Below are 14,768 nucleotides of genomic sequence, written 5' to 3'. Positions count from 1 at the left end.
TTCCAAAAACATCAAAATGTGATAACTTTCACGTACGGTGTCAGATTTAGGTGATTCAAGCATCGTTGGAATCAAAACGATGCGATATATGATTTGGCACCAGTTTTGAGTGATTTTGAGCACTTTTATTTTTGAACATACTTTTGATCCCTAGATCACTTACAAACAATATTATTACAACTTTCGCACCTAGTTTGTCATGACTTGCCTTTTGTAGATCTCTCTTATTTTACAAATTAGATATCCTCCACAACATGTGTGCCCTTCACAACCAAGAGCTTCATTTTGTGCCTTATCTCTATATGCTTATGAGTTCCTCACCCATTTTGTCTCTCGCCTTTGCCATCAAAACCATTTTTTTCATCAATGTGGAGTTGATTCATTTTGTATGTTTTTCAAAATAGTCAACTTCATATTCTTATATGGTAGGTTCACTTTTATAAATATCAATTCTTTATCATTAATTGGGGAGTTGATTTATTTTTTATTTTTATCAAAACAATCAATTCCATCTTCTTTCATAGTAGGTTCCCTTTTATAAATATCATATTGAGTCTCATAATGTGAGAGAGAACCATGTAAATCAGCATTTTTAACGTCAATGATATTACTAGAGTCCCTTACCTAATGGGGGTGACAACTGGTAGCAAAGAGGACTCGGTGTGGGCCTCGTAACCCTCGCCCATGTGATAGTAGGAAAACCATTAAATTTGTGTGAGAGTTCAGGTCAATTTATTGTGTTTTGTGCGAGGTTATGGGATTGGTGGTGTTCAGGGACTTTGGGTGCATTTGTCTACAATTCAAAACTCTAGCAATGCCATCCTCTTCATAGCAAGTTGTGAGGCACTACAACGAAGATCAAGATGAAACAAGCGTAATTGTTAATGCCAAATGTGAAATTCAGTGTGAAAAAGTGTGGGATCGAAGCTCAAGGGGGCAACCTTCTTCTAATTATGGTGTTGCAATTTCCTAGTTGGACTAGTAGTGGAAAAGGAAGGATGATAGACAAAACGAATTGGAATACATCCCAAGCATTTGGCCTTTGGTAGGCTACATCTCTCCTGATGTAAAGCTAGTGTCTGTATGTTTTTTTTGCTAGGGTGGTTTGTTGTTCATGTGGTTTAGTGAATTAAGTCAGGGTGTTATAGGAGTTTCTCCTAACAAGGAGCTAAGAGGGTCTATGGTGTTGGGCACTTTAGGCTCAAAGGATCTTGTCACAACCAGGACCTGTGTGATTCTTAGTTGTGTCAGGATATCGTCTTTTGGCATTGCATATGGTAGGGAGAGGTTTGGGATCCTTTAGTGCAGTTAATTGGACTCCAGGTGTTGGTGGTAATTCACAAGTTATTGGACCTTGTCTCTGTGTGCTTGTCCCTAAGTGTGGTGGTAGTGGGGTTGGTCAGGTAACTTGGAGAGTTTTCTGAGGGAAGTATTTTGTATACATTTGGGACAATTTGGATTATCCCATCCCAGACTTTACCGAAGAGGTCACGCTTGATGGGGTGTGGGACCTTGAGGTGATGTCTCAGTACATCATGGAGAAATTTTAGAATTAGGTGAAGAGGAAGAATAGATATGCCTCCTCCCTTTGACTCTTTGGATGAAAGGCTACAACAGATTTCAGCGATATTGGACCAGCTAGTTCATATTCGACATGATAATAGGAATGAGGTGATTGGTTTTTTAAATGACCTTGAGCAAAATCAGTGGCGTATGTTGGATAGGTTGACTTCCCTTCATCACGGGAAAATAAGGATCGATTAACGGCTTACGAGTTTGGAAGGAAAACTATAGCAGATGGAAGCTCATGTCCATGACGCTTTCTTCCCTCCTCCGTCAAAAGTTAATGGGAAAGCCCTTCCAGTTCTAGCTCTCCTTCATGATCAAGGATGATAATTGGTTACTTTCAGGCTCTTGGAATGTTTTGGTATTTTTGGGCTATCTATTTACAGTGATATAGTTCGATTTACTTGTTTGTAATGTGATTTTGTTTCAATCTTTGGGCCAACAAATCTAGTAGAATTGAGACCTATAGTTCTTTTCTTTGGAGCTACTCGCGATGTGAAATTGGCATAAATTAATAGAAAATTTTGACTTCCACAAAAATATGTATTCCTCACTTGGAGTGAACTTTTAAGCTAAATCTTCTAGGCTGAATTTTTTGGAGGAAATTTTGGATTTAAGTTCTAAAGTAAGTCTTTTGGGCTGAATTTTTTAAGTGAGATTTTTAGCTTAATTTTTAAAGTAAGTCTTTTGGGTTGAATTTTTTAAGTGAGATTTTTTAGCTTAAATTTTAAAGTAAGTCTTTTGGGCTTAATTTTTAAAGTGATTTTTTTGTGTTTAATTCTTAACGTGAGTTTTTTTTTAAGTAAATATTTTTGGCTGAATTTTTAAAGTGAGTTTTTTTTAAAGTAAGTCTTACGTGCTAAATTTTTCAAGTGAGTTTTTTGGTCTAAATTTTGCAAGTGAGTTTTTTTTGCAAGATTTTGAAATTGATTTTTTTGGGTTGGATTTTAAAAATCTACATAGATTTAATTATCATGGGAAATAAAAGAAATTGCAAGAAAAAATATGATCGAAAAAAAAAAAAGACATTGAGGCTCATAGAGAATACGAGAGAAACTATTACAAAAGAAAGAAGGAAGAGTGCGCAAATATTGAAAGGCCAAGTTAATCTCAATTAGAAGTTGAAGCAAGTATGTAAATGTAAATATTATAAATGATATTTAAAATTTAACTAGTGTATTGTGAAATTTAATTTTTATTTAATGAACTAATTTGAAAAATATTTTGCAATGTAAACAGAGAGAGATATTCCTCATAACATTGATGATGAGATTGAAAATGTTGAAAGACAAAGTGAAAAGGATAATGAACCAATGATTGATGATGTTGTTGAAGATGTTGAAAGAGATTCAAGTGAAGAAGTTGAATCACCATCAAGTATGTATATATATATATATATATATATATATATATATATATATATATATATATATATATATATATATATATATATATAGATATGTCATGTGTATTATTGAAATTATACATATTTATTAATTTTAATTTCATTAAAACTCTATTTTTCAATTTTATTATTTAAGGTATATTTATACCCATTTACATTTAATTTTCATGATGATGATGATGGTGGTTAACGTCCACTAAGACCAAATTGGTCTATCGGACCTATAATTTTCTTAGTTTCTAATTGTCTGGCTCCTCGTCTTTCTTGGCAAGATTGGTGTTGTAGCTTTCTTTTTTTTCTCTACGGTCTTCCAACTTTCTTTATCTTGCATCTCCTTCGTCTCTTCTGGTTCTTGGGACATTGGTGTCTTAGCTTCGCGGCCTATTGTGTTCATCCTTTTGAAGATAGTCGAAGAAGAAGTTTGGTCTAGAAGATCTCCTTTGCTGTTAAATGAAGATTTATTTTGTGCGGTATTCGAATCCTCATAACTGTTGATGCTTGAGGGGTTGTCGAGTTCACTCTTTTGTTGTTGGGCGGGGCTTTCCCCCTGCTTGTCTTGAGAGTTGTTTCTTTCTTACCTGATTTCTTGTAATTCAGAGTTTTCTCCAGAGTATTCTTCTTTGATGACAGTGTAGTGTTCTTTTTTTGCTCCTTCCCACAATGTAGATCTGTGGTGATTTTTCCTAGCAAAATTTTTCTGGGAGGCTTTTGGGCAATTTTTGGCTAGGTGGCCTGTCTCAAAGCAGGATCGACATCTGAAGATGACACTTTTATAATCGATTTTTTGGTTCCACACATAGTCTTTACTATGTACAGATGAAATCAATATCGATGATGAGATGTTAGAAAATGTTGACACTGACATATATGGAGATAAAAAGATGACCATGTTATACAATATCATGTTAAGTTCATTATTGAGAAGTTATTCAAAGATGAAAGTGTGACATATCAAGCTCAAATTTTGAGAGGTCTCTTAACATAAAAGAAATTAAAAGGCGCTACAATTCTATTGGGTATTCGAAAATCAACGAAAGATAAAAAGGTGAAGGAAAATGTGATTCAAAATATAAATAGTTCTCTAAAAAAATTTGAAGATCTAGAAAGAAAAATGATGTAGATGGACATAGACCAATACAAATGGCAGTGGTTTCATCAAGTACTAAAGAAAATTGTTTGGTAAAATCTATGGAAAAAATATTAGGGTGTTAGGGCCCTATAATGCTAGTGATTCCCCCATCACTATTGTCATTGTATCCCTTATTGTTATTATTGTGCCCCATAGAATCCCACTATTGTTATTTTTGTGCCTTTATATTATTATTGTTAGGTCGGCTTGGTTATATTGTGACCCCTTAGACTCCTATATATAGAAAGGAGGCTTTTTCATTTATATCATCGAAGAATTGTTCATTTGTGTAATATAAAGGAGGTTGCCCCATAGAAGAGGCTGAATTCTAGGGCATTGATCTATCTTTTCTATGTTTTTGGGAGCTGGTTTCATAACATTTGGTATCAGAGCTTTGGATTCTAGGGTTTCGCTGCTCCAAACAGGTCATCGTGGAATTTTTTCTATAAAGTTTTTTCTACAATGTTTCAGAAGTGAAAAAAAAAACCCATTTGAGACGAAATCTTGCTGAAACTTGGATCCAAATTCCATATATTGTATTGCTATATTTTCGGAGATATGATCTAAGGACGTTAGGTTTTTGCAAGCTCCAGAATTTCATCTAAAATAGGTCATCGTGGAATGCGCTTTCTCTACAAAGTTTCTAAAGCTAAAACAAAACCCATTTGAGAAGAAATCGGTCTGAACCTCAACCCCGAATTTCAAATCCTGTCTCACTATATTTCGGAGATATAATCTGAGGAAGTTAGGGTTTTTGCAGACCCCTGAATTACATTCCAAACATGTCACCTTGGTAAAATCGTCATAACATTCTCTCTAAGCATTATATTGAATTTTCGTAAGAAGTTTTAAAAAGAGGACATACTGTAGTTTTTTGGGTACCATTTTCAGAACCTAAGGTTGAAACAGTGACTCGTGGCACGTCATACAAGTTCGCTCTATTGAACAAGTCTATACTCAAGTCATCATGCGATATTTTGCATAACTCTTCATTGAAGAATCCAATCTTGATCAGACTTGCGGAGTTAGAAATATTACTCAGAGGGTTACCGCAGGAAGAAATTTTAGACCTTGGAGATCCAAAATTACAGAAATACATCAATTTCAACATCAAACTCCTACAAAGTGAAAAAAAAGGTGTGTAGTTTTTTTTAAATTTTTGCATAAGCTTGGTTTGCAAAATTAATTTGAAGGAATTCAAAGGGCATAGTGAAGCACTATTATCAGTAATTGATGCCCCGAAGAAAGAAAATGGAAACACCTAGTAAGAAACCTGAAAGCTATAGCATGACTCATGAAAAAGTGGAAGAAATACAACATGATATATCAAAATTACGAGACCAAGCGCAACAAATGTCACTTGCACAAAAAGTAACAGAATCTAAGGTGGATGGTTTAAAGAAAGACGTAGACGCTAAGATGTATGGCGTGGAAGCTAAGATGGATGGTTTGAAGAAAGGCGAAGAAGCTAATATGAATGACGTGGAAGCTAAGATGGACGGCGTGGAAGCTAAGATGGACAATTTGAAGACAAGCATGGAAGATTTAAAGACAGATTTGACAAAGTTTCTACAAGAAATGCTTACTAATGGTGAAAGGGTAGTAAAGGAAACTCATGATGGGAACAAAATAAATGTTAATCACTATTTCATAGACTCTAACGTTGGATCGAAGAACCACCATGTTCCAAAGATCAATATGAGGAAGTTTGATTGTAAGGATCCCGGAACATGGATACAACAGATGGAGCAATTTTTCGATCTCCATAATGTGCAAAATACACAAAAGGTACACATTGCAACTTTATATTTAGAACCAAATCAGTTTCTATGGTATCGATGCCTTTGCTCTCGTAAACAAATTCTCACTTGGGCTATTTTTATGGATGAAATGATAGCACATTATGAGGATACAAAAAGCAACACTTTTTTTAGCCAATTGATAAAGCTCAAACAAAAGGTTTCAATGATGGAGGACATTGAGGACTTCCAAAAATTGAATATAAGGTAAAAGATATTCCAAAGGAGCATAGGATTAATGTGTTCGTTGGGAATTTAAAAGATAACATCCAACATGAGGTTTGCCTTTGGGAACCAAATTCATTGGAGAAGGCATTCAGGTTAGCAAGAAAAATGGAAAGCAAAATTATGGCAATGAGGAAGCCTACCACTCACACTCATAAAGATGGAAGTGTTGCTTCCCCTAGCCATCCACAACCTACAAGGTTGACACTGTTAGCCTCCTGCTACAGCAGGTTAATCATCTTTCATGATCGACATTTTTACATGCCAAATATGTCGTACTATGCATGCTGCAATGCTCCATATTTGCTACAAATGGCCAAAGAAGTGTCCATGAGAGTGTGCTAGTCTCAGTGCCACTGCTGTGTTCCAATTTTGATAAGCAAATCATTTTTTGGTTTAAGGCATTTTTTAGTTGGAGGACTTCAAGCGAGGCATGTCTAACTTCCCCTTCTTCCTCTTTCCCCAAATCACTCACTAACTTCCCCTAAAAGAGGTCAAGATCTGCTTGATACCTCTTAGTTTCATCATTCTTCATATCATTTTCCTTGGTGAAGATCTGCTTCACTCAAGGAATGTACACACTTCTTCTATGAGTCATTTTCCCCCATTGAGAGCCTAAGACATCATACTTAGCGCTTTTTCTCATCATTTTCATATTAACTATTAACTTTACTATGTAGCTCCCTATTTATTTCCCCTTCCCCTACTAAAACTATGTATATTACTCCCCTATATACTTATCCCTTCCCCCTGGTTGAAAAATAACCATATACATCCTTGGGAATTGCTAAGATTATCAGAAACTCAGCAAGAACCCACATTGCCCCCCTCTAACCATCTTCCAGATGCATTTCGGACTGCTTCCGATGCATAAAGCCCTTCATCACTCCATAAAACCCTTCTAATGCTTTTTGACTCCTTCAAAAAGCATAAATTCCCCTCATATGTATAAAAACCATCCCTTTTGGCCTTGTTGTACCTTTTTAAGGCATAAACCCCTTTTTTGGCCACTAAACCCCTCTCAAAATACATAAAAATCCTCCCAAGTGCCTTTGAAATCCTTCCAAGGCATGAATCCTCCCGTTTTGGCCATCGGACCCCTTCCGATGCCCTAGAAGTCCATTCCAAACAGTTACATCACCCCTCCGAATTCATTTTTCCTTTGCATTTTAATAAAATGCATGCTCCGATGAAAAAAGGATCTATTTGGTTCCCCTCCGATGCGATATCGCTGTCGGGAGGGGGAAGTGGCATGTTATAAACCATAAGTGGAAAGTCTCCGAAGGCATGTGCCCTCCCTCCGATGCGATATCTCTGTCGGAGGTTGGGCGATAAAATGTGTTAACTCTATGGTGCATTGCCGAAAGCCCGGGCCGGACCCGATTTCAAATAATAAAGGGCCTGTTTAACTTTTCGGGTCCGATGGGTTTCGGAGTTTCTATGTGACAACCCCATGACCCTGCCGATAGCGAAAAGCCGACCAAATCTCTGCCGTCCATCGCCTTCACCAAATCAACAGCCTATATGTAATCGGTGGTCACCCCTTGTGTATGGCTCCGACCAGCGGAGCCGAAATATTATAAGGGCGGATCTTATAAAGCATTTCGGGTCCGTAAGGGCCCCGTGCGCAGCGAAAAGGGTGGCTCCAATATTCCGGAGCCGATAATTTATAAAGGGCAGTTTTGAAAGGGATTTCGGGTCCGTTGTACCCGTTTCAAATGTAAATCCGCCGATATGTGGGTTCCGATGGTTCGGACCCGAAATGAAATAAAGTGGGCCTGTAAGGGATTTCGGGTCCGCCATATTTCAGCAATCGCACAAATGTTCCCCCCCCCCGGTCCCTCCGACTGCTGATATGCGACTTAGCGCTAGCCGTCGGATCGGGCCCCCCAGATCAATGGCCCTGATTTAATCGCGGCACTCCCCATGAATCGCTCCGACTAGCGGAGCCGAAATAACAATAAAGCATGGTATATTAGCATTTCGGGTCCGCAAACCAAATTTTTGTAAATCCGCCGATATGACATCGTCGATGGGCCGGACCCGATTCAAATAAAGAAAGGGCCTATAAGCATTTTGGGTCCGCGCGTTTCGGCGATTGTTTATGCGCTGCCCCCCCCCTGGTCTGCCTCGATGCCGATATTGCAATTTAGCGCCAGCCGTTGGATCGGCCCGTGCTGGATCCAACGGCCAGAATTTAATGGTTGCTACAGTGTCTGCCCAGCGCCAATTTTTCAATAAAATTCATGTTTTAAAGGTACTTTGCCTGTTTTTAATAAAAGGGCCATTTTTAATGTTTTGTGTGCGGCGCTCGTGCCTGCCCAGGTATAAAGGAAATGATGGTTTCCTTAGCCATTTTGAGATCGCTCCAGGCCCAAATACTTCCAGATGTAGGGATTTCTCCTCGGCATGCCACCAGAGCTCCTTTATTCGGCTAGTTTTGCGCATTTATCATTTTTAGAGCATTTTCTTGATCGGACAAGCGCCGATAACATCCCATAGGCCACGGAAAGCATTGGCAGCAGTTATTTTTGCCTTGAGAAGACAGAAAAGGGGCGATTAGACAGTTAAAGAGTATCAGAGGAAAGATAAAGCCCGGATTCAATTAAAGAGTATCAGTGAAGCAGCAAAGAGTATCAGATCAAAGAGATCAAAGCAGCAGTTAAAGCCCATAGCAGGGAAGCAATAAAGACCTTCATCAAAGTCAAAGAGGCATCTCTAAGCCTTTAAGACTCACCAGAACATAGTTAAAGCTATTAAAGACTATTCATATCAAATCTTAAAGGAATCAGTGCCACCTAAAGGCAGCAGAACCGCCTGAGAGGTGCAGATAAGAGAATTTAAGGCCCAGATATTGCACAAACAATGTATGAAGACACATAACAGCAGCGCTGCAAGTTCCCAAGGCGCAGTTATGGAAAATTGCCAGCGCAGAGCTCCAAAGGACCCATATTTATTCATTCTTGAGGCTGCTGCCCCCAGCGCAGCTGTTAGATAGACATTCTTTCATTTATTTTCAATAAATGTTAGGTTAGATCATTCATTTCTTCATATCTATCCTAGATCTGCTTTTGTACATATTTTTAGATATTTTCTCTATTTATACCACCCTCTGTATAGTGTAAAGGGTTGGTTGGTTGTATTTCTCATTCTAGACTTGCGCTGTATATGTTGAGAACTTCTGTAATCAAAGATTGCTGGAATGTTTTCATCTGAAGTGGCTGGTTGTGCTTTCAATGGCTGAAGAGCATGATATGGAATTCTCGTGCTTGCTCATGGTCCAATAAGTCTTTCCTCCCTTTTTTTATCAGTTTATATGTATCTGTATCATTTATATATCACAATCTAAGTTGCAGGAAGAAGGATTAGTTCAGAACTGGTGTCATGCCCTCTGTGCTCAATTCTTGTAACTTCTCTATGTTTTCCTCTAAATTAGTGATGAATATTCATTCTTAATTGAACATGTTTAAGCTATTTCCTTCACATATGAATGTTGTCTAGGAAACTCTTCATTGCTCCTATTTAGCCTTCATTCATTTTCCCTCTTTGACTGGATGAGAGATACTTAATTACCTCTCATCCTCTAACCTCCATTTCATCTTTGTTCCAGCATTTAATCATTGTGCCATGTGTAGCTATCCTGCTCCATATTCCCCTCTTCTGCCAAGGAAAACACACCCTTCAGTTCACATTCATTGACTCCATGCCCAATGGTTTGAACTTCTTACACTTTGCATGCCAACTCTGCTTGAATAGATCAACCATCCCACCAAACTCAAACAAAACCCATGTGCATCATATCTAGCCTAAAATCGTCCCTTAAACAAAGCTAAATCATAAAGAGAGAGCCCTCTCTGACTGTAGTTAAGCCAGGACCTGTAGTCAAAAGCTTGGTTTGTGGTTACCTCAGCTGTATCCCTTTGGGAGTCAAAAGGGACAACCTGAGTGATAACAGACACCACAACAATTGGAAGAAAAAAGAGCAAAAGGGCTTTGTTACAGTTGTGATAGAAAATACACTAAAGGTCATAAGTGTTCCAAGAAGAAATTATTTTACATATATTGTGAAGAGGAGGAAGAAAATGAACAAGAAATGTCAAAAGAAGAGGATATACACCAGGAAAAAAACCCTAGAAAAAGAAGAAATGAATCTGACCATATCTTGTAATGCATTGGTTGGAATTACCACTCCTCAAACTATCAAGATAGAAGGGCATATCAAGAAGAAAAAGGTAATAGTGTTGATTGATTCGGGAAGTACCCATAATTTAATTCATTGTAAGATAGCCAGGAAATTGAATTGCTTCCTATATCCAGCACTAGAGTGTCAAGTGATGGTTGCAAGTGGAGGAACCATAAATTGCTTAGGAAAATGCCATAATATCAAGATATCCATGGGAGAATATATATTTAATATCCCAATGCTTTCCATTCCAATGGGTGGTGTTGATGTTGTACTAGGAGTCCAATGGCTACAATCCTTGCATACAATAGATTTTAATTTTCAAGAACTTTTCATGAAATCCTCTGCAAAAGGAAAGGAAGTTGAATTAAGGGGTATCATAGGGAAATCAGGAAACATAATCATCTCTAACAGAATGACAAAGTTTCTAAAGAAAGAACAATGAGGCATAATTGCATAATTATGTTCACTAGAGGTTCCCACATTGAAATCATCCATTTCTCCAGACCTCCAAAAAGTCTTGGAAAATCATTCCAAGATATTTGAGACTCCCAAAGGCTTCCCACCTATTCATGATCATGATCATGCTATCAATTTGATTCCAGGAAGTGTTCCTCCAAACATCAGGCCTTACAGATATCCCTATGTCCAAAAGAGTGAAATTGAACATATGGCTGCAGAAATGCTAGAGGCTGGTATAATTCAACCTAGTCAAAGTTCTTTCTCTGCTCCAGTAGTATTGGTTCACAAGAAGGATGGATCATGGCAGATGTGTCCAGATTATAGGGAGCTCAACAAGCTCACTATTAAAGATAAATTTCCCATTCCTGTCATTGATGAATTATTGGATCAATTTCATGGATCAATTTACTTCACCAAGTTGGATCTTCATTCAGAATATCATCAAATCAGAATGAAGACTAAAGACATTCGAAAAACATCATTTAGAACTCATGAGGGTCATTATGAATTTTTGGTCATGCATTTTGGCCTTAAATGCACCTTCTACGTTTCAAGGTTTGATGAATTCCATTTTCAAACCCTTCCTTAGAAAATTTGTGTTAGTATTTTTTGATGATATACTAATCTACAGCGAGTCTTGGAAGGATTGTGTCCAACATGTTAACATGGTGCTCAAACTATTGGAGGAGAAACAATTATATGCAAAAATCACCAAATGTTTCTTTGGAGTATAAGAGGTGGAATATCTGGGTCATATTGTATCTCATGAAGGTGTTAAGGTAGACCCTAGAAAAATTAAAACCATTAAGGAATGGAAAATCCCCACATCCATAAAGCATCTACGAGGATTTCTCGGGTTGACAAGGTATTATCACAAGTTTGTTAAGAATTATGGGAGAATAGCAACACCTCTAACAACATTGTTGAAGAAAGATACATTCTCATGGACTCCATAAGTAACAAAGGCCTTTGAACATCTTAAAGAGGAAATGTGCCAAGCACCAGTCTTAGCTACACCGGACTTCACAAGAACCTTTATTGTGGAATGTGATGCCTTAGGAAATGGAATTGGTGTTGTTTTAATGCAAGAAGAAAGACCCATTGCTTTCGAAAGTCGTCCAATCAAAGGAAAGTATTTACACAAAGCTGAGAAGGAAATGCTGGCAATACTACATGCACTTAAGAAATGGCGACCCTACCTAATGGGAAGACACTTAAAGGTAAAAATGGATCATGATAGTCTGAAATAGTTTTTAGAACAAAGATTATCTTCAGAAGAGTAGCAAAATGGGTCACAAAGATGTTGGGCTATGAATTTAAAATCATCTACAAAAAAGGGAAGAAAAATGTTGTGGTATATGAACTCTCAAGAAAGGATGAGGATGTGGAAGCATTTCTTTGCGCCATTTCTATTATCCAACCAAATTGGATAAACAAAGCAAGGGATGAATGGAAGAATGACGAGAAAGTGTGGGCACTCATTGAAAAGATACAACAAGATCCGAGTACATCTGGAAAAATGATTCGTTATGGTACAAGGATCGGTTATACCTATGTAAGAATTCTCAACTCAAACAAAACATTCTTAGGGAATCGCACACCTCTCCCTTAGGAGGGCACTTAGGATTTCTGAAAACCTACCACGGGGTTAAGAAGGATTGTTTTTGGGATGGCCTTAAATCAGATATTCAAAAGTTTGTGGCAGAATGTTTGGTTTGCCAACAAAATAAAGTTGAAACAACTAGGACGCCAAGACTATTACAACCTTTATCGATTCCAAGCCAAAGTTGGGAGGAGGTTTCAATGGATTTTATCACAGGTTTACCCAAGTCCGAAGGAAAGAGTGCTATCATGTTGGTATTTGACAGACTTACCAAGTATGCACACTTTTTTGCATTATCTCATCCATTTAAAGCGAGTACAGTTTCTACTACATTTATGGAAACAATTCAAAAGCTACATGGAAACCCAAAGATTTTTGTAAGTGACAGAGATCCCATTTTCACTGGAAATATTTGGACAAAATTATTTTCTTGTCTTCGTGCTCAGTTAGCTCATAGCTCATCTTATCATCCTCAATCTGATGGGCAAACTGATATAGTAAACAAATGCTTGGAAGGATATCTTCGTTGCTTTGTATTTGATAAATAGACACAATGGGTCAAATGGTTGCCTCTGTCTTAATGGTGGTATAACACTTCGTTCCATACTGCAACAAAAATGACCCCATTTATGGCACTTTATGGATATTGTCCACCATCCATCACATCATATTTAAGAGAAAATTCTAAGGTTCAAGCAGTGGAAGATCACATCAAGCATCAACAACAAGTTCTCCAACTCTTAAAGGATAACCTCATCTTGGCATAGAACAGAATGTAACAGCAGGAAGATCAACATCACAGCGAAACAAGTTTTACTGTAGGTGATTGGGTATTCCTACGTCTACAACCATATAAATAAATTTCCCTCAAGCAAGCTAAGAAGGATAATAAATTATCACCAAAGTATTATGGTCCGTACAAGGTGTTGCAAAGGATAGGTACTGTGGCATATAAATTGGAGCATCTTGCAGCTTCCCGAGTGCACCTAGTTTTCCATGTTTTATGCTTAAAGAAGGTTATAGGTGACATGATTCCAGTTCAAACAATATTGCCAGAACTTGATGAGGAAGGAAAAATCATATTGGAACCTGAAGCAATCAAAGAAACAAGAACTCGATAGATACGAAATTGATCAATTTCAGAGTATCTCATCAAGTGGAAGAACTTACCCGTTGAAGATTCCACATGGGAGGATGAGAATTTAATACAGAAGCATCCAAAACTACTCAAGTGTTGAGGACAACACTTTTTTTAAGGAGAGGGGCATGTTAGGTCCCTATAATACTAGTGATTCTCCCATCACTATTGTCATTGTATCCCTTATTGTTATTATTGTGCCCCATAGAATCCCACTATTGTTATTTTTGTGCCTTTATATTAGTATTGTTAGGCCGGCTTGGTTTTATTGTGACCGCTTAGACTCCTACATATAGAAAGGAGGTTTTGTCATTTGTATGATTTAAGAATTGTTCATTTCTGTAATGTGAAGGAGGTTACCTCCTCGAAGAGGCTGAATTCTAAGGCGTTGATCTATCTTTTCTATCTTTTTGGGAGCTGGTTTCATAACATAGGGACCTCACAAAAAACATTACACAAACATAGGAAATTTCGATTGCAAATAGATGTAAATCATGATGTCTCCTGTTGGGTAGTTATTTGTATGAAACCATACAAAGATAGACTTGGAGAAGATGTTAAAAAAATAATATATGAATATTGGATGAAAAATTCACATGTTTCACCGAAAGCAAGGGATGCGATGCAGTGAAGAATAGCATGAAATCAGTATGAAGAATGGTGAGCACTAGTATTGCAGCAATAATGCTACAACTCCTGGGCTGCCTACTTTACTCTTATCAACCCGGTAATTCGTAACAAACATGGAAGCAACGGTGATGTATGCACAAGTACTAGTTCTTACTGCAACTTGTCACTTAGTCAGTTGGCACAAGATCACTAGGAGCTCAAGCCAACTTCTATGGATTCCAGAAGAAGCTTTATGTGTGATGAAAGAAGGGAAAGCTTACTCTACAGAGGCTACTCTAATTGCAGAAAGGAAAAAGACTGAAATGTAAAGTAAACCTAGCAAACCCTACTTAACCAACTAATCCTACTTTTGCAGAAAGCACTATGAAAACCATGAAATGAATGCAATTACCTACTCAAGGAAGTAAACAACATCTACTCAAGCTATTTCTAGAAGTAAGTGAGAAGAAAACATCTTTTTGGATTTTTATGTATTTTTATGTGAAATTGACATGCATGTATTTTATTATGTGTGAAGGTGGAAGCGAATAGGTGGTGTTAAAGGGCGACTTTGGGGTTTGAGGAGATGTAGGATGGTGTAAATGGGTCCTATGAGGTCTCAGGTGGCCTTCTGGAGGTTTTTCCCACA

This window comes from Pinus tabuliformis, chromosome 4_1, assembly GCF_031772625.1.
Source record: "Pinus tabuliformis cultivar Carrire ecotype Pingquan chromosome 4_1, CPIR1, whole genome shotgun sequence".
NCBI lineage: Eukaryota > Viridiplantae > Streptophyta > Pinopsida > Pinales > Pinaceae > Pinus > Pinus tabuliformis.
Note: the sequence above shows the minus strand (reverse complement) of the source record.